The sequence below is a fragment of the Apis florea genome, unplaced genomic scaffold (genome assembly GCF_048593485.1).
Source record: "Apis florea isolate Af1SG1 unplaced genomic scaffold, ASM4859348v1 contig_3797_pilon, whole genome shotgun sequence".
Classification (NCBI taxonomy): domain Eukaryota; kingdom Metazoa; phylum Arthropoda; class Insecta; order Hymenoptera; family Apidae; genus Apis; species Apis florea.
Window position 1 is genome coordinate 70,601 of NW_028256859.1, and position 26,102 is coordinate 96,702.

General features: G+C 31.0%; 1 protein-coding gene across 2 annotated transcripts in view; it reads left to right on the forward strand.

The window, feature by feature from the left end:
- LOC100869731 (uncharacterized) overlaps positions 1-26,102 on the forward strand; it is a 92,747-nt gene that overhangs the window by 39,545 nt on the left and 27,100 nt on the right. The gene's annotated exons all lie outside the window — the stretch shown is intronic.

The window sequence follows — 26,102 nt, forward strand, 5'->3', positions numbered from 1 at the left end:
GCAACATGCTTGCGTATTGTTATATCGTGTGCAAACTTAATATTCGAGATCGATACTGCAACTGGAGTAACGAAACATAGTTTCTCTATTAACAGTTTCACGTTCAACACGTGTAACAATGATTTATTCAATTGCGAATATGATCACGTCGTGGATTCTTTTATTAAGAAATGTAAAAAAAAGCAGAAGAATTTTGTAGTATTTGAATTTCTTTTTAAATACGTATGATTGTTGCTATTAATATGCACAACAGTTTTTCCAAAATCAATATCTTCTTCAATTTTTGATGGTATACTAAATATTATTAATTCTAAAAAATATCCAAGATGAATATTTATAAAAATACAGATTCTAACAAAAGAAACTGGCATTTCCTCGGTGGTTTGTCTGTCCGTTCAAAATCCAAATCTGACTCTAAATCGTGCCTTTACCTTCTGTTCATTTGTTCCAATATCTTGACTCTATTTCCTCGTAGAATATGATAAGATATTTTGTTCGATATGAATGAAATTTCATTCGAAATTCATTATAATTTTTCTGTAAATTTTCCATTTGCATGTACAATTCCATTCGAGATTCATTGAAATTTTTCTACGAATTTTGTATTTGTACTTTTAAAAATATGTTCTTCGATTCAATATTTTCAAATATTTGGAAAAGGAAAAAAAAAAAAATAAAAATATTGAATCGACAGGACAATTATTACAATAGAAATTAAACTGAACTATAAAGCTCGTGATAATAAAAAATTAATTTCATTTTCGAATTAAAAAATACTTTCAATTGAAATAGAATTTCAATTAGAATTTTCACACAAAACAAACGTGAAAATAACTCAATCAAATTCAATCAACTTGCAGACCAGATATTATTACAATCAATTATAAAAGTCTTCATGCATAAGTTCAATTAATAAGTTGTGTTTATTAAAACTAATAATTCCATTTCATATCGTAAATATGTAATAAAATTGTAATGAATTACATATAGAATAATTTTTTTATTAATGATATATCATTTATCAACAGAAAATTAACTTTAAATTTAAATAAAAAGCGAAGATACATCGAATTTTATTCGAGAGTCGGTATTTATTCGATATCGCAATCGCGCAAAATTTTTGGCACTTTGTACGACAAATCTCATCCCTTTCGGAATAGAACGAATTCCAACAATCATCCTCTACTAACGCTCGGTTCGTAGCCGAATAATCCAGGTCATGTGGAATAATTTTAGAGCGAATCGAGTAAACTGCGCGAATTTAAGGAAATCAACGAACTGTTTGAGATGAGCGAAACTATTCGATCTGACTTCCGGATTATTCGAGAATTTCTATCAAGCGTTTCATTTTCTTTGTGTAATGATTGCTATTATTATTCGACTTGGAGTTGAATGTTATGGTTAACAAGTGAACATTGATTCATTGTTTCGAAAATAATCGATTTTAATATTTGTAAGTGCGTTTCGAAATTGTTTGGCGTATCGATTTGAATAAGGTAAAACTCCATTTATAGCGAGGAGCATGAGTTAACCAATACTCGATGAAAAATTGTTGATATTTTATATTGAAACCTTTTCGTAGTGAATTTGTTTTATTTTACAGATGAAAAAGCAAAAATACTTTTGTTCTGAAATATTTGAAAAATTCGATCTATTGAAAAATTTCATTTGAGACATTGAAAAACTTTTTTTGACTAAATCCACAAAAGAAGTTTCTCTTTTACAATGTAAAATTTAGGATTTTTTTTTCTTTTTTGCTAAATTATTAAATGTAAACGAAACAAAATTAATGTTTTTCAAATTTTCTAATTTTAATAGAGTTCTATCGTAAATATTTCATTGATGAAAAATGAATGTTCATATTGTGATCAAAAAAACATTCATTGTTATTCATGTACTATGACTTGCAAACGAATTTATTTTCCATACAATTCTCTTCAATGTTTGTTTAGAATTTTTTGAACGCTTCAATTATTGCGACTTTTATAAATGTAGAAGAATGTATAAATATTTAAAATAATTGTATTTACAGATAGTTATTTGGGGACAAAATTTTACTTGGAAATGAAATTATATTATAACATGTATATATATAATATAATACAATAAAAAATTGTTAGAGTTAAATTATTATTAGTTGTAATTTTATTACTTTCATACGTATCATATCTCAATAATTTTAATATTAAATTAATAAGAAATGTATCTAAAACGAATCTAAATCATAGAAATCATGAATTGTCTCGTGAAGAATAAATAAGACGTAACTGTATGCATATAAATATCACGAGTCAAAATATCTTTCGATTGTTGTTAACAAAAAACAATAGCTTGTACAAATTGTATACACGTTTGTACTATATATATGTTATATAAATAAACAATTTTAATATATGAATTACATTATAAAAATCATGAATTGTCTTTCAAAAAATAAATAAGACAACGATAAGGAAGAGAAAATATTACCAGTACCGCCTACTTGCTGACAGAAATCCTATAAGTCGAAGGGTAGTGGCAACCACGGGCCTGAAAACCAATCGCACAGTTATCAAATACGCGCGGAAAGGAATTGTTTCGCGTCACCACTTTTCTCGATCCTCTCGATATTCCATTGGAAAGGCTGTTCGACTTTCGAGCGTCGATATTAATTCGACATCCACCTTCGACCCGCCGTTCCCAGCGCCCCTTTAACCTCTCAAATACCTGGCATTCGTCGTCCTCCTCGGAAATTTATTGCACGGCCCGTCGAGGTTCGTTGAATATTTTAGAATAGCAGATCAGAGGATGACGTACAACCTCTCGTCGTCGTTTCACTCGAATTTATTTTTCCAACGCTCCTGACAAAGGGTGGAATCGTCGTTTAATGGCGAGAACGTCTTTATTTTTTATTTCACTTCAAGAGTATCGGGTCTTCTCAAGATTTTTTGCGAGAAATGAAGAGAAACGTGAGATTTTGTCGTGAAGGTGCTCGATGGTATTATGTTTGTATACAAAATTAGAATTGAGGGAAAAGTACTGTTTCCAATTTTTGTGATTTAACAATGTTTGGACAAGTATTAGTAGATACTTTGCGAATAATTGTTCTTTTACATACAGTAAATTTTATGTTTGTTTATCAAAAGATTTCAAAGATGAAATTAATTGATTTACGATATTAAATTGCAAAAGCTATTCTCTATAATTCAATTGTATCAACTGTATCAATTTCATAATAAAATAATGCATACTGTTAACTTGTGGCTTGATAAATTTTAAAATTTTCATACAATATTAAATTGTATGAAATTGTAAAGTTGTATAATTTTTTACACCATTATTCCATTCATAGATAATTAAATAAAATAATCGAATTTTTTCTCAGATTACAAATGTTGATTTATTTATTTAAATTTCATTATCGAGCACGGATGAAGTGCTGTGATAAAAATGGTGGATGAATTCATGGAGGATCTAAAAAGTGTTAATTCTTAAAAGCCACGTCATTTATTCACGTCGGATAGAGCGTATTCCACGAAGCGTGGAAATTTATGAGAATTTGGAAGGAATTATCGCGCGGATTCGCAATTCATGCTAAAATGCTCCAATCAAAATTTATAGTCGGCAACCAAAGCTACTCAACTCAAACAAAGTAAACGTTTCCTATGTTTTGACATTTCCACTTGAGAATGGAAATCGTTTTATCAAGTTTTATAATAGTTGTCAAGTTTAATATCAATGAGAATAATTTAAAAACTATAGAATTTTCCAACGATCTTTTGATATTTTTATAATTTTTTTAAGATTATTTTATTTTTCGTAAAAAATTAATTTGTAAATTTTTAGAATTTTCCAACATAATTTGTTGTTTCATTTTTCATAAGTGATTTATGATATAAGAGTGTATTTTTCTGATCTACTACCTAGTTCTGGTCAGTTCACTACTATGGAACAAATAGGTTATGCAGAAGCACTGGGCTGCGTAAATATTTGTTCGTGGAAGAGATATATATATATACATATAGAGTCGAGTACTATTGCCACGAGTGAAATTTCTGTTTTTGTGGACAGAGGCTGCGTATACCACAGGTTATCACTTTTTTCGTTCTATTCTGCCTAGTTCTATTGGAAATATTTTTTGGTAGTGTGTGCATAAAATTCTCACCGTAGGTATGTTTAATATCATGCACCGTTGGAGAAATAAAAGGTTATATATCTTTAATTTAAAAAAAAAGCAGAAGAAAAATTTAAATAAAGAATATAAAACAAAATTGGAATTATTTCGATAAGAATTTCGTAAAAAACTTATCGAATTTTTACATTTTTTTTTATTTTTCATTCTAAAAATTTAATCTAGCTATATTTGTTTCATTTTATATCCCCATATTCACTATTGATCATTTCGTTCATGACACGATGTCGATTTCAAAAGATAATGAATCTATATATTATACATGTAAAAGTTAATAAAAGAAAATATTTACGTGAATTATTGAACAAGAAAATATTTATGAATATTGATATTCCGTTTTAATTATAAAAATTACAACTTTCAATTCATAGAAAATATAAAAATAATTATACAGATAAATTATTATCCATAAATTACTTGTATCTATCAGTTTTACTGTATTATTATTTTTTATCAAAAACGCCTAGTATTCATCCATCCATTAAATTATAATCATTATTTTTATTATAGAATGAATAAATAAATATATACCATCCAATTTAATTCAAATTTCCACGTACATTAATTCTCGTTATAATGACATCTTTATAATTAATAATTGAATTTTGAAAATCTTCATTTCTTCACAACTCTTGAAATTAGATTTTAATTCAAAAGAACTCAATAATTGAATTAAAAGTTAAGATAATATTTTACAAAGTATCGGGATATCAGTATCAAATATCATCGAAATTTGATGTTACAAAATAACTTCACTATTGCTCGCTTTAATTCGTAATGTTCGTTTTGCATTCAAACTCGAGTGGAAAGAAGGGAGCAAAAGTCGGTCTCCCACTTTGGAAAATCGAAAAGGAGTCCAGGATTTTCCTTACCGTGGTTTGGCACACTTCGATATACGAGGCATTACTTGAAGAGCAGCGGCGAAAAGTATTATCGAGAGGGCGAATTCTAGGGGGTGGTCATAGGAGAGTTCCGTATTCATAGGAGAGGAACCAGCCTAACCCTTCTCTGACCCCTGCGATAAATTCGCCTCTGTTGACGCGGGAATTGAATTTCCTGTAGCATAGCCGGAGAGGAAGGGGGCCCATGGTAGAAAGTCGAACGAATTTTTCGTTCCTCGAGGATGCATCGAATAGATGCTTTTGATAAAACTTGGCCAAAGTGGGGAATCCTAATGTCGAGTCTATGAAATGGCCTCCATAAGTTTTCCAATGTTAAATCGATTATGATTGGTTATAAATTCGATTATGGTTCATATATTGGGCGAATCATTGAATTCTATCATGTCAAATTACTGGTGTGATGAATTGTTTTTCGTAATTATGTATATTCTTATTTTTGGAAATGGTATTATTCTTTTTTTTTAATTTTTGGAAAAGAAAGCAAGATCGACAATCTTTTTTTTTAAAGTTTAGATTTAAATAATTATTATACGAATTTTAGAGGGAATTAGATTTTTCTTAATTCGATATGATGGAGGATTGAGAGTAAATTTTTGTCATTTGATTAAGGGATAAAGCGAGGCTTTATATAATTTTTGTGACGTCGATATTTTACGCGAAGCACGTTTCTAGCGCGAGCTCGATTCAAATTGCTTTAAGCCCTACGGTATCAATCCTGTCGATCAATGCGATTAAATTATTTTCGATCGAATAAATTGAATCGATACTTCCATCGTTTTTCAATTTCTGAATTCAACGAACCCGAGTTCAATTTCATTCCATAGAAATTTATTCTACACCGTCGCTTTTCAATAAATAGTAATTATTTTTACAAATGAAACCGGTAATTAAATATTATATAATGAAATAATTTCGCGAAATTACGATTTGATAAATACGTGAAATTCGTTTGTACGATTAAAACGAATTCTTGTTAAAGTGATAAATTAAAAAAATTGAAATATTCGAAGACCATTTGTTTACATAAATATATATACACATAGGTAACGTGAAATCTATATTGTCTCTATGATCTGTATCGTGATGCATGGATTATTATAGTTATGATAAGTGATTGAAACCGCGATAGGGCGAATGGAATTTTAAGCAGCACACAAGCCATGCAATCCAATCATAATTACGATCAGGTCACAACACCAAATTACTAATAATTAACTTCGCTTATTAATTGGTTCACAGTCGGTATCTTGCGTGTACAATGTAATCTCAAATATTAATTTTCGGGAATGATAATAATCGACATCGCTACGCGTCATCGATCGAATTTTCGATTATCACTGTTCTTCTTCTTTCTCTGTTCTCGTGTTAACATCTCACTGATACGTTTTCTCTCCCTCCCTATACCATCGTATACTTTTATCGTTGTGTGAATTATCGAATCAAATGTGATTTTTTATTAAGTATCATCCCACCATCAAAGATAAAGGAGTTATTTTTAAGTAATCAAGTATGTTGTTCCTTTACATTTGCATTGCTAATAACCCTCTCTAAAGAACAATCTTTTTTTTATAAAAAAAGAAAAACAAAATTAAGTATTTTGAAAATAATCCGTCATATATCAAATCCATCATTAAATTTATATGAAAAGTTCTCTTATAAGAAGTTAATCAGCTTCGAATAATGATACGCGTTCGAAACAATTGCTTCTTCTTTTTACGCTTTCACCGAAATTACGTTCGATATATCGGCTGTCGGTGGTCGAAGAAAAACAATAACGACCAATGTGTCGTAGCGAGAGGATTGCTCGCTCTCAGATATAAATCTTCCTTCTCGTTTTTACCTCTGGCCCGTTTTTCACAGTCGACTGATAGCCGGTCGTCTCGAAAGCACACTCAACGCGTCGAGCGCGACAGTATTCTTCAATTTAATTGCCGTCCCGCTGGCTCGCTAATTATCCGCGTCGCGTTTATATTCTTTATCGTCGAGCAATCTCGAGCTACGAACGTGAGACGTTGAGGTTTCTCTCTAAATAATTTCTACTTCCGGATGCTGCAATTTATTTCCTCCCGTTTAGGGATGGAGCGTAATCGCATTCTGTTGCTCTTCTCGTGTTCTTGGCAAGTTTTCTTAGACTCTCTTTTGAACAAGGATGAGAAGATGATGCTGGATCATTTTTTTTTTTTTTTTTGAACGTGTAATCAATTGTTACGAGAATATATTCGCATATTCAAGTATGAATTAGATTTTTTGAGAATAATAGAGTTACATTTGTACAAGTTTACAACATTTGAAAAGTTTGTAAAATCAATAGTTTAAAACATTTTCTGTTCTATATTTTCACCAAATTCTTAAAGTTAAATTCTTAATAAGAATTCTTTTATTCCATATTCCATATTTCTTCAAATCTTTTCGAAATCTTTATATATCTATTTAAAATCTATATGCGGAATAATCAAGTTTTATTTATATCTATCATAAATCAGATAACGCCAATTATTCAAAATTTTTCCACTCCATAGTTCTACCAAATCTGTTCCTTCACTTCTTGAAGTTCTATTTTCTTCATAATCAAACTTTATCAAGTCTAGTATAAACCGAGTTCTGCCAATTAGTCGAAATTCTTCCACTCCATGTTCTTATCACCTCTTAAAATTTTTATATCTCAACTTAAACTCTTTTCCTTCATAATCAGAATGATCGAACTTCATCAAATCTAGCACAAATCGATTATCCAAATTACTCAAAATTCTTCCATTTTATACGCTCGCCGAATCTTTTTAAAATTTTTATTTTCAAACTCTCAAACCTTTTTCCCTTCACGGTGAAAGTAATCAAACTTCATCAAACTAGTACAAACCGTGTACTGCCAATTACTTTAAAATTCTTCCGCTTTTCGAAATTTTTATTTTCAACTTAAACTTTTTTCCTTCGCGATTAGAGTAATCAAACTTCATCGAACTATCGCAAACTAAGAACCGCCAATCACTAAAAATTCTTTCACTTCCATATACCCTCACCAAACCCTTCCCTCGTCCACTTCTTATTCCAAATTCTTATTTTTATCCGCTTCGCAATAATCAAACTTCGCCAAATCCAGCACAAGACTCGATTGTTCAAAAATTCAATGGCACATTTTCCTTTCCAATGAAATATCGGGCAACGATAGCTTATTCGTCACTACGGCCAGCAGTACACAATAGATCTGGCGCGAAACGGACGAGAGAGATCGGTTGCGTGGCAATTTCCTGTCCTTTTTTTTATTCGGAAGGGATGAAAAGGCTGGCAATGATTCGTTTACCAAGGTGGTTCGTTAAAGCTCTCTCGTCTCCGCTCGCGACGCCTATGCACGAGGCAAATCGAGCGTGTATGGCCGTGTGCGTGCGTGTCGTGTGTTTCGTGCACATGGTTGAACAATGCACGGTTCGGGCACCGATCTGGTGATCAAAGTGGTGGTGAACGTGTCCATTCTCCCGGTGTGGACACTTTGTGACCATAGGCGTCGCGCGAAAAAGTTCACTGCTTTTGTTCTTCTCCGCTTTTAGATGGAACGATTCTACTTTATGCTCTTCTATGTTGTAACCGCGATGCGTAAAGCAGAGTGAATTATTTCGAAGGAAAGATCGCTCGTTGAAGATTTTTGCAAGTTGTGTCGTGGTTTACATCAGAATGTAATTTGATGAATTGGTATCTGAAAAAAAACATTTACAAATTATGTAGTTTAGAATCATTTATTTGATATAAATGAATAGATGAATAGAAGAGTGAATTATCAGGGTGAATTGTTTTAAAGGATTGTATGATTTTTGTAAATCATACGATTTATAATTTTAATTTGATGCACAATCATATTCGAAGTCACTAATTACTTAAGATATTTATTTAAATTATTACACACAAATAATCAAAAATCTAACCAATTTTGTAAAAAACTTGTATATCTTGTAGATATTTTTAAAAACAAAAATACCAAAAACGAGTCAATTTTAATTAATTTCACAATTCCAAAGTTAAAAGAAATTTTATAAATAATAAAGATATAAGATTTAATTATAATAATAAAGAAAAATTAAAATTTCTTCTTTATAATCTGATAACAAACTGATTTTTTTTTTATTTTTAATGAATTACAAGACATCAAGCCTACGCCAATGGATTACCAAGCGTCATATACGATCAGAGGCGAGCTACACACGGTACTTACCCTTTTCTAGGGACATAGACCCGTAAGGGTGGAGATCCTGCAACTTATTAAAGGTCCGTGAGTCGTCTCCCTTTTGAACACTGAAACGAACGCATCCCACGCGTTGGTAACAAGGGGTGTGTCGTCGTTCAACCTTAAAAGAGGCGTGAAACGAGACGTGAAGGTTCGCTCTATCGCCTCGATTCTTGAGAAAAAAACAGTCTATGTCGAACTGTCGTGAAAAAAGGTTTTTGAACTCTTCTTTGATGGCTCTTGCTTAGGACCATCACCTTAAATTATCTTTGTCTGAGAATGTGAATTTTAAAAATGTAAATAGTTTTCATGTGAATATTCTGTGATAATTCTAATTTTTAAGATATATTTATATGTAACGAATACGTTGAATCGAAAATGTTAGATTAATTTAATTGATCGAACGTTGAATCTTTCATATAAAAATATTGTTATGAATAATTGTTATAAAATATTTCTCTATGAAAATTTGGTTGATTAAATGATAAAATAAAAACGATATATCGAAACGAATATAAAAGCAAAATGACACGAGGAAAAATATCGAAATGAAACGTAAATAATAATACATAATCCAATTAAGAAGCTAAACATAGCAAATTAAACAATATTCTCATTTGCAACCGAGATGAAATATTAAACATTGGTAACAGGAAATTGAAATCGAAAGATGACTATCGTTTTTGATCAGTGAAAAATGAACAATCCAATTAAATTTTATATATCTCTCTGATAAAATTTCACTCCATCGAATAATTTGGGTATAAATAATACTCATAAACGTCAATATCAATTAATTTATTATCTAAATTCATTTTTCACGAGAATAATCCATCTGCTCGAGTATTCCAAACGATTTCTCCATTTCGTCGAAAAATTAGTGTAATTATCATCCTAAATTAGATCCTTTAACAATGAAGAGATTTTATTAGTGGAACGAGTGCACGGTATAAAAGAGTTTTATAAACGGAAATAATTTCAGAGTTTTAACGTGTAGATTATAAAAAATGAACTGAATGAAATGAATATCATATTACTAAAAAGTCTACTTTTTTTTTATTTTAATTTGACACAAAAGTACCTCTCAATTATATAATATTGTTATAATTCCGATATTTATTTAAGCAAATTGCAACGAATGTTTTGCCATATTAACGTGCTAAATAAATATTTGAATTTTGAAAATAAATAATTAATGAAATGGCAGACAGACGCCCCTATTTACCTGTTATTATAACCGATATTTTATACCGATATGATATTCGAAGAATTAAAACAAAACAAACATCATCATTATTATTAAAATTTAGCATTTAATAAATACATAACGCGTGTCAAAAAAAAAAAGAAACGAACGTAATTTATACGTCATAATGACGAAAAATTATTTACAGAAACCGTTTCAAAATCAGTGATCGTAACACCATAATGTAATCACTGACGATCGTAAAAATTCGAGATCGCTGAAACGTGAGCGATCTAGCGCATTTTAGTCGGCCATCCGTAGGGATACAAATTCACGTGGAACAATCTGCAGCGGGCCGATTCTGAATGTAAATGGGCCGAAATTAGTCGAGCGTTGCACGCGTATACGGCGATAATTCGCGTGAAAATAACGAAAACAATGAAAAATACATCGTTCCTATTTTATCATCGTTGTTTTTACATCGTCACGTCGCGTTTCGCCACAATTTCGGTTTGTCACTCGGAATTGTTTTTCAACCATACCCAGTTGTTACTTTTGTCCATGTTGAATAACGAGATGCGATTTTCTTACCGTGCCATAATATTTGTCTCGATAGCTGCAATTAGGTTAGCACGTAATTTGTGGATGGGACGTTGTGGATTTAACGATAATGGAGTTTACAAAAGTTTATGGAACTCGTAGAATTTTCATCGCCGAGACCGATATAACTGGGATAAAGTATTTAATAAATAAATCCATTTAAAGTAGATCGGGAATTGTATCGTTCATTCAATTTCTGAATTTTCAGACGGATTCGTGATGTTATAATTTATTTTATGATGGATATTATAAAATGGATGATGAAATAGAATTAATCTCCTATCGTATCTAAATCGTATGATGTAATCTCTCAGTCGATCAACTCCTTGAAAACTTATTGGATAATCTTAAATATACCTGCTCGATGCCACTTTGAGTTTTAATCTCGATATAATCTTGATTTCGACAATTCTATTATCTTTGATCTCGATTTGATCTTCTATGATCTTAAGTCCACACTTTATTTCACGAATATATAATAAATACACAGTGCGAAATTATTTCTACAAGTGATCTAATATTCCACCCTTATTTTCCTTTACTTTCTTTTTCCTCTTAATAAAATATATTTCATTCTTCTCTATTTATCGCTATCGTAGCGTGCAATATAAATCACACAAACGTACGAAACTCTATATTTCTGACATCTATAATAACGTTCGATCGATGATGAAAAATAATAAAAACGAAAAAGCCAAGATAAGCCACGTTACAACGGTGAACAGAAATACACAGTGCACAGACATTTCGGGTTTCAATTATTACATCCGACACGCGCCATCTGTCCCTGTCGGTTTTCGTATTTCGTATCGTATATATCATCCGTTTCCCACGTGACTACTGCGAAACATCCGAAGTTAACCGTTGTTTCCTGTCCACGTAACACTCTTCCCTGCCGCCCAGGTAAACTCGAACGAGTATGCAAACAACAATATCGTACGCAGTATTGCGCCAGAGAAAAGAGCGCAGGGGATCACAGTGGGGAACACTCGAGAAAGTTACAGCGGGTAGAAACAACCCTTATCTGCTTAAGTGGATGGGTGAGAGAGGACGTCTCGACGTCGATGCACCGACGTGCTACGTTTTCCTGTCCCTTGGCAGGAAGAAAGACTTCTTTCTCTCTCTTTCTCTTTCGCTTGGAAGATGAATGGAAACTTGTGCAATTCGTTCCGGACGAGACTCTGTTCTCACATTAATTTTGAAGATTGAAAGGAAATCGGGGTGGTTGGAGGACGATGGATGGTGGAAATAATAATTTGAAATCTTCTGCAGGAAATTTGCAAAATATTCGAGCTTGTGAAGGTAGTTTGTCGAGTGAGAGAAAGATATTTTATTTTAATTTTATTTTGTGATTTTATATATTTGTCTTTACGTTTCTCTGAATGGTTCTTTGAGTGTTGTGAAATTTTTTGTAAGAATTATTGAGATATTTAATTTCTTTTAAATAACGTGATATTCATCGTTTTGTTTGGGATAAAATTTGAAAAGCATTTATGAATACAATGGAGACAGATAAAGTGCGTATTCGATATTGCATTCTGTTCACATTTTAATCCAATAAAAACAGGAACAATCGAAGCCAATGAAATGATTTGCTTCATGATGACACATATTGATGACAATGTTATAATATGTGTGCAAATTAGAAATTTTGCAGTGAAGATTTTAATTTTGATTATGATTAACTTCGCTTCAGTGGCTATAATAAGTTTGAAATCCAGGGATAAAAGTTATCGATCGATTTTAATAATAAAATTCAAAAAATGCAATGAACAAACTATGAAAAATCTTATAAAACTGTTTCCAAATTTATGGAAATTCCAATTATTATTTCTTAATCTCCAAAATAAATAAATAAATAAATAAAAAAATAATAACGATAATAATTCGTATCATAAATATCTATCTATATATCCAATTCAAATAATATTGAACGATAATATTCAACGATTTTCGATTTCCACGTTTTCATCGTATGTCTTTGCCACGGTGTCGAATTTCGATTTAAAAGAGGAGTCGGTTTTATAAAAATGATCCATGGCGGGTTTAAAATATACTCAGAGCACTTGTACGCCGGTGTGCAGTAAAGTTACACGACAGATGGTATTTGTCAGCGCGCCTCTACGTAACTCAAACACGTACCACCGCTTCTGCAAAGGGGTGTGAAGGATCACAAATGCGTTTCGTCGACCTCGAGAGACCACTTTTTGCGGCCTTTTCCACAGGAAAATCGAGACGTAGATTTTCAGTTCAATATTTTCTACTCGCTTCAACTTTTTAAAACGCGTTATGACGACGTATAGATCGATTTAATGCATTTACTGATGTGGAACAAATTTCAGAATAATTAATTTATTTGAATGTTGCACGTACGTTTTATAATGTAGTCATTTGGCCACAGAGGTTTTCCTCTGAATAAAATATTTTAAAAAGGCAGAGGTGAATTTTCAAATTATTTTTTTAGAGCTTTGAGGCACTGGAACAATAATTATTTTATTATACGTTAACTTTTTACGTGCTTTCCGTTGCTGTCGTCCAATTTTTAGAAACTTTTTTCTGGAACTAGAATCGATTTTCCACTACCATTTTTGCCATAAAATTGTTGTTTATTAAGCGCAGTCTGTAAAATATCTAAACGCGTAATTTAAAAAACAATGCATAAAAGTATTCTAGTAAATTAGAGATGCAAATTGGTCGAATAAAACGCCCGCGTAATTCTGTTTTTCGTTTGCTCTCGTTTTCATTTTTTGTTTTCGAAATATTACTGCATAGACCACTTGAACGAGAGTGCACATGTTATTTTTGTGAAATGTTGTCATTTAATCGCTTTGTCAAATTTTATTTTCTATTTTTCCACTTTTAAACGAGCATGGTCAATAATACAATATTACGCCAATTAGGAAATTATTAAAAATATACTGAAAATAAATTTTATAGTGGATATATTCAATTATACGTAAGATTAATAATAATAAAATAATTATTAATTTACCCTCCATACAATTTAATAATAATATAAGCAATTGTGACACATGCAAATTAATCGTATGAAATATTTATATATCTATTTGAGTGAGTTACGATCAGATTATCATTATCATAAATTAATGTAATCATTTTTAATTAACATTACACTTGTAACAATTTAGAGAATAATATATCGTGCTAATTATTGGTTTATTGATGATTTATTGAGCACTAATTTCTGAAAAATTAAACATATTCATTTATAATGAAATTAAGAAATTTAAAAAAATAAAAGTAATTAACCTTTTGTGAAAAGTCGTATACAAATATATCTATAGAATTAAATAGTTATAATCAATTTATCAGACGCGAGGTCATAATGTATATAAGCAAAATCTGTTTTTACTTATTATAATATTCATTTTATTTCTTTTGTTGTGATGCAATCGTGTAGCTTAATTAGGGATAAAAGCTGTTCTGCGAAAAGTGTCAAATAATCCTCTTTTTGTATTTAATATCGCATTTTATATTTCGTTTAGTTTTTCGTTTAAGATCATTAGCACACTTCCAGAACGATAAACTTAAATTTCTTTTCAAGATAATAAGGATTAATTTCTGCTTAAGTATTAAAGAGTAAATAAATTTTAAATATTTTTAAATGTTTGTTAATATTAATATATGTGGATTAAAATCTAAATTTATTATTATTCTAAATATGAAGATAATTTCGTACATGTTTAAATTTTTTTCTGTTTTTATTTTTATTATACTTTCATAGGAAATAATTGTTTTAAAAACTTTGTTGAATTTTCTATGTGATAATATTGTTTTTCGATATCGTGTGTAATATTATTAAAATGAAACATTGTGTGAATGAATGGATGAATAGATAAAATCAGACAAAGTAATAAAATAGAAGATTAATGAATTTTTTAAGGAATTTTGTCTCAGAAAATATTTTATAAAAATTTGAATAATCTGTTTCTTCTGAAACTAATTCATGAATTTTAATTATTATTTGATTGCTTTTAAAAGTTTCAAAATGAAAAGCTTGTATAATTCAATTTAATGACATTTTGGTTATATTTCGGTTCATTTAAAATATTACATAAAATAATCTGAAATTATTGATATATTTTGCTCGACTTTCCAATTAAATATTTCATACGCAAAGCTTTTGAATATTTATCACACGACGAAAAATTTCGAATAAAATTCATATAATAAAACTTGTTTTATTATTCAATGAAATAAATTGCAGCAATGGGACGTTATATGGACCATAAATGTTATTCATATTATTCAATTTTGATTAACGCGATAAATACTAAAATTTTTTATCTCAAGTTTTTTAATAGTATATTTTATAAATGTTGAAAACGAAAAATTAGAAATAATAATTTGTGATTTATTAATATATATATATAATATATGATATATCTATACAATAATAGTACGATGATACAAAAATTTCTTTTCTTCTTATCTTTCTATTAATAAAAACTATATTTTCTTTTCCATTCGAGTAATGAAACAACCATTTTCTTTCATACACGAATCCATTCCATTCTATTCAACTAATTTGAAACAACCAAATTCCACGGACAATACTATATATCGCATAATTACCTTAGTTCCCAATTGAATAAAACAATTCGAATTTCTAGCTAATCGGATTCATGATATTAAAATATTAAAATCACAAGAAATATATCCTAGAGATTGGTCAATGAAAACCACAATTAAAGAAAAATTCCTAAAAGTTGTACAGAACACGTTATGAATTTTAACAGAAGAAAATATTTAAATAATTAACGATAAGATTAAAAATAATATCAATAGACTATGCTAATTATCTTTATAATTTTTAACAATTTTTCTTTCATACAATTTTTCTTTACCATTCAAATGATATTTTTTAATGCACAATGAATACATCAGCTACTTAAAAATGTGAAAATGGTCCTCCTCGTCATTCAAATATACATTTCAATACAATTCAATCTCACCAACACAGTGTTCCAAAATTTGCTTTCAATCTAATATCCCGCAACACATTATTTCCCAGTCAATTTTTTGCCTCAGCCTTCTCTCTCTCTCTCTCTCTCTCTCTCTCTCTCTCTCTCTCTCTCTCTCTCTCTCTCTCTCTGTATATCTTTCACTCTACTTCTTCTCCTTCGTAGAAATTCTGCGGTTGGGTAAAAGTGTTTTTGTTCCACTTGGGCACATAAGCCTGGCACTTGGCCAGATCTTAAAAATGAGGCTCGAGAGGGTAGCCCCCGCTTATTTCTCGGATTAAATGAAATCACCGGTCCTCTCATAATCGGTTTTCTTTCGGTAGACCCGAAATTTTTTTTTTTTTTTGGCTTCTACACTCGATACGAAACACAATATCGCGTTGTTCCTTCATTCGCTAATGAAGTCACATAAATTGATTGCAATTCGAAGCTTAATTGCATCATTGGAAACGATACTCCTATTTTCGGTCGAATTCGACGACGAATTTCAACGAATTAATTCGGAAATCGAGTTTTTTGGTTGCATGAGAAAACTTTTTCATCAACAGCATTTGACGATTTTTTAATTTATTTTAATTTGATGAAATTTTTAATTATTTAATGGGATTTGTACGTAATTTGAATGGCTGTTGTTAAAAAAAGTAATAAATTCGAAGAAAATTCGAATTCTCTGGATAAATGAGATAAAGTGAAGATACGGTAGTAAAATTTTTAAAAAGTTCCCAAGTTTAGATTCGAAATTTTGTTTTAGGAAAATAATATCTCTACTAAACAAGCATTGTGAATCAATATCGAGATGGAAATCAGTCGATTCGTGATATTCCAACGTGACGTACGGTTATGACTTCTGAGAGCTTATGACTATCTGAGTTATTCACTGTCAAAGTTTCAACTTGCGTGTTACAAATCTAAGTACTTCACCGTGCCGTGCTCTTGTTTTATTTTTATCCTGTTTTATGCGAATGTACACTCTAATATTTCATACCGCCTTCAAAAAGTGCATTTCACTTCTATAAAAACATTAAAAAGCTTTTCCGAGTTATTCCCATATATTTCTCGTTTTCATGATTTATCATTGATCCTAGAAGTGATGAAATTATTTTAAAAATTGATGTTTTTGAAATTATTTGAAATTTCGCAGAAATTCATTTTCTTTCCCTTTTTAAGGAAAAATTGTCTTCAATCATTGTTCGAAATAAAAAGAAAGAGTATTTGTTCTTGTAAAATTAAAAATATCCACTCGCAAAAAATCTACAATAATAAACATAATATCATCGGATTATCAAATCAAATTTCTCACAATTAGATTTTAAACTAGTGTCTCACTGTAAGTCAAACAAGTCTGCAAACAAAAGAAAAGCAATTCTCCACTCTTGTTTCTTTTCCTCGTGGAATTTCTTCTCTCTCTCTCTCTCTCTCTCTCTCTCTCCACTTTTCAACATCTCGCTCCTCTCTATTTTCGAACAATGTCGATCGGCCTCCTTCGCCCGAAACTTTCCCCCTCGTAATTAATAGTTGGTTTTAAAGTTCAAGTTTTCTCCCTTTTCGCTCGCCCTCGCACACTCACCGACTTTCCATTAATCAATTTCTCCACGGTGACAAGTTTACTTTATTCCGGCGTGTAACGCTCTACTTTATTTACCCGGCTCGGTCCGCGAGATGGAAATTCTGCCTCCTTGTCGTTTTTCCACGTAAATCCTTCGTGCAAACGTTAATTTATTTTTGCGCCACGATCATAGATACCTTGATTGAGATACCTTTAACCCTCTTTGTTCCATTCTTCATCGGTGAAAAAATTCGAAGCATCGAATGATATGCGAAATCGTTCGCAAAAGTTTGAAAGGATTGTTTTCATTCAATTTGCCAAGATCGAACATTGGTCGATTGATCGTGTTAATTTTGGCAAAACTGTTGTTTGATCTTGTTTTAAGCTTTTTCTGATTTTCTTTAAATTAGCGTTAACGAAGATGCACGTTCTTTATTTTAATAAATTGATAATTGAAAGATAACAAGATGAAAAGGAAAGAGACTCTTTTTTATTTTTATTATAATATTTCCCACGAAATTTGTGATTTAAATTTAAATATATGAAACATATCGAGGAAACTGCACGAATGTTAAATGGAAACCATTATAGCAATTATTCTTGCAACATTTTATTCGGCATAACCATTCCCGGTAGTGGCCCATTTATTTCTGCTCGTGCAGCACTTATTGCCTGTGACAGAGAAACTCCATGAGAAAATAGGAAAGCGACATTGTTTCGTGGTCGATGCACGCTGTCGTAAAACGATTTTCGATTTTACGCGTTGAATGTGGCTGATCGAACGGGCCTCGATAAAAACCAGCCGGAAACTGTAGCGGCGGAAGGCTCTGACCAACGTGTCGGATGTGTCCCGATGGAATTTTGTGGAAATTTTTAGTCGTGATGTCCGTGGTCATTGTTTCGCTTTTCTACCTTTTCCTTCCTTTCTTTTCTATCCCTTTGACGATCACGATAGCGATTTCTTTGCGATCTATACACCATGTGAAAGTAAACAATCTCTTATTCGTTCATCTCGAAAAGTAATTTTTAACGTGTTTGTTTAAAATATGTTTCTCGAATATGAAATATCAAAACGAATATCGAATAATTTTCTTAACTGCAATTATTTCTATCTTCTTATCAATTTTTCTTATCAATCGGTACAATATAAAATCGTACAAATCACACGTGCATAAAGACGTAGAGCATTTATAGATAAAAACAAAATTATCTTGATTTCGTTTATACTCATGTTCGCATTCAATTTGTTGTCATAATCGATTGTAATTAGAAATTCTTCCAATCAGTTTTCTCGTTTCATATTATTAAAATTGATATTCAATTGTTAACGATATTCGTTATTTTTTATTCTTCGCAATATCTTCTAATTGCACGAACAACGAGTTTGCCGAGGCTATTTCAGAAAGAAACCTTTCAAATTTCGTCGGCCCAACGATCGACCGGGGAACGATCGACGAAATTGTCCTTCGTGCGAAAAAATCAAGATTTTCTTGAACGAAATTGAACCTGCAGGTATTAGACGAATCTTATTAACACGAAGATAGCCAAGGATCGCACGAAATTTAGGGCGCCTTCTGGTCTATCAGTTTTCACGACTGTATCTCTTGTTGATGGGTCATCGGGGGACAATAATTGCCTGACTGGGCCAGCCTCGCTTCCTGATTCCATTGAAAGCTTTATTGCATCACACACTGGCAGACTCTCGATTCGGTGGAACGAATCGACGACGTTGATCCGCATCTGAGATCGGCCAGTGATTTCAGGATGCCTCGATTGGCCGCTTGATTGGACAATTAATGTTGCTTTATGCGAACCGCCATTGGAAATCTCGCAATTACACGCCACACGGAACATTTCGAGATTGTTTTATGGTTTGCGTGATGGAGGATCTCGTTTCGAGAATAACTACCTGGATCACTAATTGGATCGGTCCAAGTTGTTCGTAAAATAACTATAGACTTTTTGATTTTCAATCGTTATAGTTTTATATAGGTAGAATAAAGCCATCTCGACGATTCTATATTTTCTACTTTATAAGAAGAAAGTTTCAAGATCGTCGATATTAACGAAACTTTTAGAACGTGTAGCAGAATTCTTCCTGTCTACAAATCATCACTATATTAAGACAGATACTCGAAAGTTTTTAAGTTATTTGCTTTTGAAGTTTTCAGCTTGGCTTTAAGCATGAATTATGTTCCCCGTTTAATAACTCTAGATGCGTGTAACGTCCTTTTCTTTTCCAAAATTTATTATTATTTTTTTTTTCGTCTCTGCACAAATTAAATTATATTATACAACTTTCGAAAGAATCTACTCCAAATTTGTTACCCCTTTCTTCTTAGACCTTACTCATGATCACAGATCGAACTAAAATGCTCGATTAATCCCAAATTTAGCAACTTTGTCTAATTAACCGTGTGGACCCCAATCAAAGCTGAACATTCAAACGTTTCGCTCCCCATAATCGTTAGCACGCTATAGGATAACAAAACCATCCTCTCATGCAGGTACAAGTGCATCAGTGACGTTTAATGCCTCTTAGCCATAAGCCGCGAGGTTTGGACCGATGAGGACCTGTTAATACCACGAGGTTTCAAGAGGTTTGCACAGATCGAAGAGGCGAAAGCCACACGCTCTTCCTATAAATTGCATGTCCTCATAATTATCCGGGTCCGCGGTGGCCCGTATACTCCCTCTATCTGGAATCCCGGGTGGACAATGGGGCGCCAGGTTATTACGATCCACGTTACGTTGATAAGCTTCATCGTTATACCGATCCTTTGGTTGACATCAGGATAAACTTGTTACTTATGATCTTGTTTAAAAAAATTCATATAAAAAACGATCCTTGTAAACTTTGTCCGATAGAAATTTTAACAAGATATTCTCGCTTTTCAATTCTGATCGAATTCTATATTTAATGAGATGTAGATACTTATTGAATCGTTGTGAATTGTTGTTACGAATATTGGAGAAGATAAGTTTGAATGACTATTAATAAAACAGGATTATAGAAATTTGATTCTATTTTTTAGGCTAAGTAGAGATATAGCAAGATATAACTTATATTTCCAATTTAAATAAACCTTATTTCTACTTATATTTATCTTACAACTCACATCTTTAATTTTATATTATAATCTCCATTATCTTTTTAATTACCAAACAGTAGATAATAACGGATGATTGTTTAAACTTTATAAGAAATTTCGGTCCATCCTGAATTTTATCGTCAAAAGAAATTATAAATATAAATAAAGAGATAATTTGTGTCCATTAAAAGTCCAATCTCTGAATAGCGTGCACAATACGAATTCTCGGATAATAGCATGCAGAACTTGAACTGTAACCAAAATTGAAACGCGTGTACTATTTCAGCTATTATCGCGCGCTAATATCCCATTAAAACTTAATTCCTATCGTATACGTCCAACTTACAATCGACTTACTCTTTCCATCCATTCGAATAACGAATGAATAAAGTCATTCCCCAAATAATCGAAACGAAAAAGACATCGAAGCGATATCAAAATTTGTTTTCACCATTGAAAAAAAAAAAAAAAAATAAGATCATCCCTTTCTGGTCTGCCTATCGTGCTCCCCACGCACACAATAACCTCGCAAAGAGCTCTCGATATTGTATTCAATTACACGGCGGAATAGGCTTTTGAATGCGGCTCGGATTGAAATGTGGAATTACGATAACAACAATAGAGAACGCGATAAAATCACTTAGCCGAATACATATTCGATAACTTGGTTTTCGAGTTAATGGTAACTGCGACCATTATTTGCAAATCGCATCAGCCATTTGCCATTTCGTTGCTGGCCCATTGATCGGAATGTTCTTTTTATCCTTCCTGTTCCTCGTGTTGTCCCAGCATTGTTTCGAACGCGAGTTTTACACGATTGTCCTTTTCCCGCTCTTTGTCCATTCAAATGCTTTTAACTCTTTCGATCATTACAAAGGGGAGTATATCGATACGCGTAGTTTATTTATTTATCTTGTTTCTTCTTCTTTTTTTTTTTAATGTATTATTGCATGAGGTTTTCGAAATAGCGTGGTTTACTTTTGGTGTTATAAATTTGTAAATGATATATGATGAATGTATGTGTATAACATAATTGGAAAAAGATAATTAGTTAAAAATTAATTCAAAATATCAATAAAATATTGTTTTTCGTTTAATAATTAATAGCCTCGATTTACTTTCAAGAGTTTCATTAAATTTTAAATCGATCCCTTTACAATCCCTCAACTATTTAAAATATTTTGAAAACCCGTCTGTGTATTTTATTGATTACCACGAGTTATTTACTCCATTATCTAGCCATTTAAATAACCATTCAGGAAGTTTTGAATTCTGAAAGTTCTTAACTATCGAGAGCAAGTTCGAAAAGGCATCCTTCGAGGAAATTCATTTTTGTTATACTCTGAAACAAGAATATCAAGAATTTAATTAAATATTACATTCTGGATATATGGCAAAGATACGATTAATAATACACGATTATTCAGTCAGTGAATATAATAATAGGTATAATAATAATATAAATATATTATCATAGGTACTACGTGTAATGGAATAATGAAACAGTGGGATGAAATAATCTAATTATATGTATAACAATGAGAATCATTACATTATAATGTAATTAAGATAACTAGAAAGAATATAACATGATATAATGTATATAAAATAAAGATAGAAAAAGAAAAAGAATAAATAATTTGGAATGTAAAAAGAAACTGTAATAAGAGACAACAAAAATATGAGATATTTTTTTGAAATTCATTTTGGAGAATATTGATTTTCCTTAATTTCCCTATTGAATTTATTATTGAACACATGTAAATATCACACGATCCTTCATAATTGTATTGATAATCGACAACAATATATAGTATAGTTACGTTTCGTCAGAACAATATATAGTTGCATTTCATTTCCTTTGTCGTATTTCCTTTGTTATATTATCTTCATCCGATTCTAATGCGACCATGGAGATTATAGTTTCTAGCAGCTAGTCAGCGTACAGAATCGAAATAATTTAAGCTCATTATCGTACTTCCTGCCAGCATGAGGTTGTGGAAATAATTACATTTGAGATGAATAACCAATTATTGTTCATCAATGTTTGCTATATCTGCTTAAAAATAAACTTATGGAAATAAACTGCGGGATATAATTATTTCCAAATACAGGAATCTTCTATAAAAAAGTTTTTGATATAATTTAGATATAATAGTTTATATCATCTAAGATTTCAGAATTTTAATTTTAAAAGGAATTCCAATCATTATAACTATATAATTGATTTGTTAATTAATATAATAATTTTACCGTAAAAATATATATATATTTAAATATTCTATAATAACGCTACATCTGTCAGTGAAGGATAATCAAGCTTAATAAATTTATGTATTAAATTCAAAACTGAACTTACATTTTTATTAGATCATTATTATGAATCCAAACATTTTCACTACCTCTCTTTAAAAAGAATTAATAATTATTTTAAAAAAAGAAGAAAAAAGACTTTCTACCGTCATTAAACTACGAATATTTATGCAAAATAAAATTTCTATGAATATGATTAAAGAAGAAATAGAATTTATAAATAAAAATTTGTCTTATTTTTCCAATATAATGCGCTACGTTATAGGAATCATCATCATTCAAAAAAATCGAATATAATTTTTATTTAATACTCGATAAAAACGAAACACTCCTAACACTACTATCGACACACCTTCTCTATCATTTTCACTTGCATTTTCCCATTATCCATGGACGAGGGTGTTATAATGTATCCGGTTCGGTTAAAGCATCGAAGCTGCACTGGGCTAACGTAACCCATTGTGCTGGCCGGTACCACAACATTGGTGTTAAATTGCAATTATTAATCGCGGTAAGTAAACTATACGAGGGGTTGCTACTTCCAGCCCTCGAGACTGGTGGTTTACTCGTACCGTAATTTTCCAATAGCTTCTGTTATGTTTCACAGAAAAATTACCATATCTGCATTTTAATTATGTCTCTACCTTCTGATTATTTCCTGATGTTGATTTAAAACTGAGAAATTGAACGAGAAAAATAAAAAGAAAAATATTTGTTTCTTGCATTGTACACGGTTGATTGACTTGAAAAATAATCGATTGAAAATTAATCGAGGAAATACAAAGTTAATCTATTCAAAGTCAATCGAATAGATTAAGAAATTTAAATTACAAATCGTTCGAAAAAATGTTCATTAAACTTGATTGAAAGTAACATGCACCAATACGAATTACATAATTAACACGCAACGGCTGGAATTAACAACTTTTTCAACCTCTAATTGCGCTCCAAACTCTCATCACAAACTTCCTAATCCCTGCGTAAATGTTGAACACGGCCAACTATAACAAACTTTCGCAAGTTTCGAGCAGCTTTGAAGTTGTATTTCAATTTCGCAACGACTTCACCCCCTGTATTTTCTCCTTAACTCTCCAACGACTCGAACAGTTGTTTTCAAATATAGTTTTATATATCGCCACAATAAGCAAAGACGAAATTTTCCGCAAAAAAAAAAAAAAAAAAAAAAGGAAAAAAAAGAAATTCAACAATTTCAACAAGCGTTGAATCCTCCTTAAATTTTACGCCACGTTCTCGTTTCCTGTGTGTCGCTACTTTTGCTATTTATCAACCGCATTCTTGGCCCCAACACGGTGTAGAAATACGCGAGAGAAAATGCATGGAGATAATTTTACCGCGTTTTACATCAAACGAGATTTGCTTTCGTGACCCGGCATAAAGAAACAGCTCTGCTAAACTACGTGGAGCACGCGTTGCGATCCTTACAAGTAAATTGCTCGTCTCTCTGAGAAATTATGTTCTTATTTCGCGAATAACTCTTAAATTTTTAGAATATTACACGGGTGATGCACTCAGCTGATACTCGCGAAATGAAAATTATTCTTAACGCTGAAATTACCGAATATCAGTTTAAATTGATTGGCATCAGACTTTGTGAAATTATTAAAAATTACGCGAACGATAAAATTAATATTAATAATAATAATTAATTTTTCTTTTTTGTAAATTAAAATAAAGAAATTCGTGAAGAGGAAGACGAAAAGAATTCTATTGATATAGCTTGAATTTATTTCTTTTTTCTTTTTTTTAATTTTAACATTTGTTTTCAAGAAATGTGGCTAATAAACACAAGAAGTGTTGGCAATTAATTAGGAATATGAAGATAATTCACGTAAAAGTAATTTGACGGTCATTTCCTTCCAAACTTCGTTAACCGATAAAGAAAGAATTTTCTTATTCGTGCTGTTGCATCGCGAGATGCATCACCTAAATTTTTGCACTCCATCTAAAGATATAACTTCTAACTTCGTCGGGAGAGCCATTTAAGCTTTTATTACGCCATCATGCTACACTTCAAGATAAAGACTCATAAGGTTACGCTATGACGCATTTGTGAAAATCATATTTTTTCAAGAACTATCTCTCTTTATGTAGAAAAGAAATGTTAACAGGATAAAAATTTAACAATTGAAATTCTATGAAATTTTAATGCATCGTATATGTATCTATAGAAAAAAATCTTAATTAAATTCGTTGAATTCAATTAATTATTTCGAGCTTCAATTTCTATTTACATATTGATTTTTTAATTCGAAATTTAAGTTGATTTATAAATACATTGATGAAGTAGCATTCTTGTCGCGAAATTTTCACGTGAAGAAAGTGATTCAAGACTCGTTGTACAACACGTTCGCGTCAATGCAAGACACTGATTTGGTATCTACATACATGCTTGTCTGTCCAAAATGCAATTGCATACATGATGCGATATATCGATAGCGTAGGTACATATCGAAGTCGAACATTATACGATCGGAAATAAATCGACTACTGTCAGATTGTGGAATGGAGAATCTTATTCGATTGGCAGAAATTGAGATTATTTCATTTCCTTTGCTTATGTCGTTAAGAAAATGATTCGTGAATTATGTCACTTGAAATTTGAAATCATTCATATGTTTCCCTTGTTGTTCTCCGATAAAAAAAAAATTAGTGAAAATTTATCGTATAAAACTTAGACTTACTTTCTTACTTAAAGAACTGAGTGAGAAAAAGATGGATTATTTAATGGATATTTAATAGATATCAATTATTAGAAAGTAAGAAAGAAAACACAAAGAAAAAAAATCATTTTCCTCTACCACAAAATTGTTAATATTTCTCTTCGCTTATTCTTATTTAAAAATCTTATTTAAAAAATCATATTTTTTTAAAAATATTTTACCAAAATAATGCTTATTGATATCCATGAAAGAATAAAAAAACTGAATAAAGAACAATTCAGGAAGAAATCCACTAGTTATAAAAAACAAAAAAAAAAAAGAAAAAGAAATACAACAAAATCAAACAAAAAACAGAAAATTACATTATACTCGTATACACACGAGTATAATGAGCGAACTTTAATAGAAGATTT